The following is a 5,000-nucleotide window of genomic DNA, read 5'->3' as shown; positions in this document are numbered from 1 at the left end:
GGCATGTCAGAGCGAAAGACAGTAATTTCGAATGAGCCAAGAAAGAGCGGTGCGGGGCCGGTCGGAGCGCACCCTTTTCTCGGTGGCTGGCGGGCGAGAGAGTGCTGCGTCGCCGGCATCGGCGTCGAAAGAAGCCGAGCCGAAAAAAGTTAAAGTACAAACGTGCAAGCATACTAACCTAACCCTAGGTAAGGCATGTCAGAGCGAAAGACAGTAATTTCGAATGAGCCAAGAAAGAGCGGTGCGGGGCCGGTCGGAGCGCACCCTTTTCTCGGTGGCTGGCGGGCGAGAGAGTGCTGCGTCGCCGGCATCGGCGTCGAAAGAAGCCGAGCCGAAAAAAGTTAAAGTACAAACGTGCAAGCATACTAACCTAACCCTAGGTAAGGCATGTCAGAGCGAAAGACAGTAATTTCGAATGAGCCAAGAAAGAGCGGTGCGGGGCCGGTCGGAGCGCACCCTTTTCTCGGTGGCTGGCGGGCGAGAGAGTGCTGCGTCGCCGGCATCGGCGTCGAAAGAAGCCGAGCCGAAAAAAGTTAAAGTGCAAACGTGCAAGCATACTAACCTAACCCTAGGTAAGGCATGTCAGAGCGAAAGACAGTAATTTCGAATGAGCCAAGAAAGAGCGGTGCGGGGCCGGTCGGAGCGCACCCTTTCTCGGTGGCTGGCGGGCGAGAGAGTGCTGCGTCGCCGGCATCGGCGTCGAAAGAAGCCGAGCCGAAAAAAGTTGAAGTACAAACGTGCAAGCATACTAACCTAACCCTAGGTAAGGCATGTCAGAGCGAAAGACAGTAATTTCGAATGAGCCAAGAAAGAGCGGTGCGGGGCCGGTCGGAGCGCACCCTTTTCTCGGTGGCTGGCGGGCGAGAGAGTGCTGCGTCGCCGGCATCGGCGTCGAAAGAAGCCGAGCCGGAAAAAGTTAAAGTACAAACGTGCAAGCATACTAGCCTAACCCTAGGTAAGGCATGTCAGAGCGAAAGACAGTAATTTCGAATGAGCCAAGAAAGAGCGGTGCGGGGCCGGTCGGAGCGCACCCTTTTCTCGGTGGCTGGCGGGCGAGAGAGTGCTGCGTCGCCGGCATCGGCGTCGAAAGAAGCCGAGCCGAAAAAAGTTAAAGTACAAACGTGCAAGCATACTAACCTAACCCTAGGTAAGGCATGTCAGAGCGAAAGACAGTAAACTCGAATGAGCCAAGAAAGAGCGGTGCGGGGCCGGTCGGAGCGCACCCTTTTCTCGGTGGCTGGCGGGCGAGAGAGTGCTGCGTCGCCGGCATCGGCGTCGAAAGAAACCGAGCCGAAAAAAGTTAAAGTACAAACGTGCAAGCATACTAACCTAACCCTAGGTAAGGCATGTCAGAGCGAAAGACAGTAATTTCGAATGAGCCAAGAAAGAGCGGTGCGGGGCCGGTCGGAGCGCACCCTTTTCTCGGTGGCTGGCGGGCGAGAGAGTGCTGCGTCGCCGGCATCGGCGTCGAAAGAAACCGAGCCGAAAAAAGTTAAAGTACAAACGTGCAAGCATACTAACCTAACCCTAGGTAAGGCATGTCAGAGCGAAAGACAGTAATTTCGAATGAGCCAAGAAAGAGCGGTGCGGGGCCGGTCGGAGCGCACCCTTTTCTCGGTGGCTGGCGGGCGAGAGAGTGCTGCGTCGCCGGCATCGGCGTCGAAAGAAGCCGAGCCGGAAAAAGTTAAAGTACAAACGTGCAAGCATACTAACCTAACCCTAGGTAAGGCATGTCAGAGCGAAAGACAGTAATTTCGAATGAGCCAAGAAAGAGCGGTGCGGGGCCGGTCGGAGCGCACCCTTTTCTCGGTGGCTGGCGGGCGAGAGAGTGCTGCGTCGCCGGCATCGGCGTCGAAAGAAGCCGAGCCAAAAAAAGTTAAAGTACAAACGCGATGCTAATGAGCGAGCCGTTGTCTCGACTAATATGTAGGGGGCGTTCGATCGAGCGTCTGGCTTGAGCGCTTGTCGGCCTAGCAGAACGGTCGCATTGTTATGCCCGGGTTTTAGGCACCGCTGCAGGCGGCCGGCAGAGCTCTTGTTTGTGCGAAACTGAATGGATCGAGCCCGAGAGAGGGCGAGCAAAGAAAAAACGCAAATCGCTCCGCCTGGCACTGCCGGCGAGAGCGTGGACGTCGCGGCCAGCGACTGTCGAAGCTGAGTACGGCCGCAGGCGATCGCCTCGGTCTTAAACGAATGCGACGAGCACGCGCCGGGCGGCCCAGCAAGGGCCGAGCGCAGCTGTCGCAGCTATCTGGTTGATCCTGCCAGTAGTGATATGCTTGTCTCAAAGATTAAGCCATGCAGGTGCAAGTACGAGTTCTCGTAAAGCGAAACTGCGAATGGCTCATTAAATCAGTCTTGGTTTATTTGGTCTCGTAAGCGAAGTGGATAACTGTGGTAATTCTAGAGCTAATACATGCATTAAGCGCCGACTTCGGGAGGCGCGCTTTTATCAGATCAAAACCGACCGGGTTCGTCCTGTGACGTTTGATGACTCTGGATAACCACGCGGATCGTACGGTCTCTGCACCGACGACGTATCATTCAAGTGTCTGCCCTATCAACTGTCGAAGGTACGCTACGTGCCTACCTTTGTGATAACGGGTAACGGGGAATCAGGGTTCGATTCCGGAGAGGGAGCCTGAGAAACGGCTACCACATCCAAGGAAGGCAGCAGGCGCGCAAATTACCCATTCCCGACACGGGGAGGTAGTGACGAAAAATAACAATACAGGACTCTAACGAGGCCCTGTAATTGGAATGAGTACATCCTAAAACTCTTAACGAGTATCCATTGGAGGGCAAGTCTGGTGCCAGCAGCCGCGGTAATTCCAGCTCCAACAGTGTATGCTAAAGTTGTTGCGGTTGAAAAGCTCGTAGTTGGATTTTGGGCGAGCGCCGCCGGTCCGTCGCAAGGCGTGTCACTGGTTGCGTTCGCCTCACCTTCGGTTCTCCGTCGGTGCTCTTGACTGAGTGTCGGCGGTGGCCGATAAGTTTACTTTGAAAAAATTAGAGTGTTCAAAGCAGGCTGTTCGCCTGCATAGTGTTGCATGGAATAATGGAATAGGACCTCGGTTCTATTTTGTTGGTTTTCGGAGCACGAGGTAATGATTAAGAGGGACAGACGGGGGCGTCCGTACTCTGCCGTTAGAGGTGAAATTCTTGGATCGGCGGAAGACGAACTACTGCGAAAGCATTCGCCAAGAATGTTTTCTTTAATCAAGAGCGAAAGTCAGAGGTTCGAAGACGATCAGATACCGTCCTAGTTCTGACTATAAACGATGCCAACTAGCGATCGGGAGGCGTTACCATGACGACCTTTCCGGCAGCTTCCGGGAAACCAAAGTCTTTGGGTTCCGGGGGAAGTATGGTTGCAAAGCTGAAACTTAAAGGAATTGACGGAAGGGCACCACCAGGAGTGGAGCCTGCGGCTTAATTTGACTCAACACGGGGAAACTCACCCGGCCCGGACACAGGTAGGATTGACAGATTGAGAGCTCTTTCTTGATTCTGTGGGTGGTGGTGCATGGCCGTTCTTAGTTGGTGGAGCGATTTGTCTGGTTAATTCCGATAACGAACGAGACTCTGGCATGCTAAATAGTTACGCGACCTTCTCGGTCGGCGTCTAACTTCTTAGAGGGACTAGTGGCGTTTAGCCACACTAGATTGAGCAATAACAGGTCTGTGATGCCCTTAGATGTCCGGGGCCGCACGCGCGCTACACTGAGTGAAGCAGCGAGTGTCTAACCTAGGCCGAAAGGTCCGGGTAACCCGTTGAACCTCATTCGTGATTGGGATAGGGACTTGCAATTGTTTCCCTTGAACGAGGAATTCCCAGTAAGCGCAAGTCATCAACTTGCGTTGATTACGTCCCTGCCCTTTGTACACACCGCCCGTCGCTACTACCGATTGAATGGTTTAGTGAGATCCTTGGATCGGCCCCGTCGCGGCTGGCAACGGCCGCGTCGGCGTGTCGAGAAGACGATCAAACTTGATCATTTAGAGGAAGTAAAAGTCGTAACAAGGTTTCCGTAGGTGAACCTGCGGAAGGATCATTACCGAAGGTGGTGGTAGGCCCCGGCCGACCGCGCACTGAATTGTCTTTGGGTGCCGCCGAGAGGGCGGCCGTCAATCGGGGTTCCGCCCCGTGCGACACGCGTAACACGTTGGCATAGCAAGGCAGCCGAGTGCGATGGTGGCTTCTGGGCACCGCGCTCGATGTGCCGCCGGCCCAGCCCGGCGGTCGCTCGGCGCCGTTTGTTGGTGTTTTTGTGCAGTTGTTGTCGGTGGTGGTTTTGTGGTCGATCCCACAGTGTGACGTCCGCGCGCTTCGGCGCCGGGCGAAACGTCGAGGACGACTCTTAACGGTGGATCACTCGGCTCGCGAGTCGATGAAGGACGCAGCCAAGTGCGAGAAGTAATGTGAATTGCAGAACACATTGAACGTCGACCTTCTGAACGCGAATTGCGGTCTCGGGTCAATCCCGGGACCGCGTCTGCCTCAGGGTCGCGTTCGTCCTCACCCGAGGGCCGTCGCCTGGCCTCTGCGAAGACGGCCGGGCGTCGCCCCAAGTTGAAGCGGTCGCCGAGCTTTCTCGGCGCGACCGCGTGTCCCGTACACCGCCGGCCACTCGACGTGTTCAACTACGTTCGAGGGGCGGGTCCAGGTCGGTCGGTCCGGTCACGAGATCAAGACCGACCGTGGGCCAAGGCGGCGACGGTACGCGCTCGGTCGGCGCCGGCGGCGACGACTTGCGATGCCAGCGGGCCGTGTAAGAAGCGGCCCGCTTGACACATACGACCTGAGTTCAGGCGAGAGCACCCGCTGAATTTAAGCATATTATTAAGCGGAGGAAAAGAAACCAACAGGGATTCCCTGAGTTACGGCGAGTGAACCGGGAAGAGTCCAGCGTCGAATCTGCGCGCTTTTCGAGCGCGCCGAGTTGTGACGTACGGAAGTCCCAGTGCGGCTGACGGCGAGCGCCGGTGTCCTTCTGATC

The 5,000-nt window shown here is 56.0% G+C and overlaps 2 non-coding genes and 1 pseudogene across 2 annotated transcripts; all 3 read left to right on the top strand.

Moving 5' to 3' along the window:
- The first annotated feature begins 2,248 nt into the window (after positions 1-2,248).
- On the top strand, positions 2,249-4,058 carry LOC144413310 (small subunit ribosomal RNA). The gene has a single exon (XR_013469344.1). It is a non-coding gene; the product is annotated as a small subunit ribosomal RNA (ribosomal RNA).
- A 298-nt stretch (positions 4,059-4,356) lies between these two features.
- On the top strand, positions 4,357-4,510 carry LOC144413132 (5.8S ribosomal RNA). Its single transcript, XR_013469169.1, has one exon. It is a non-coding gene; the product is annotated as a 5.8S ribosomal RNA (ribosomal RNA).
- A 288-nt stretch (positions 4,511-4,798) lies between these two features.
- The window catches only part of LOC144413522 (large subunit ribosomal RNA), a 3,695-nt pseudogene continuing 3,493 nt past the window's right edge, over positions 4,799-5,000 (top strand).

This window comes from Styela clava, chromosome 15, assembly GCF_964204865.1.
Source record: "Styela clava chromosome 15, kaStyClav1.hap1.2, whole genome shotgun sequence".
NCBI classification, from domain to species: Eukaryota; Metazoa; Chordata; class Ascidiacea; order Stolidobranchia; family Styelidae; genus Styela; species Styela clava.
The sequence above is the reverse complement of the archived record's forward strand: the minus strand, read 5'-3'. Positions and strand labels throughout refer to the sequence as shown.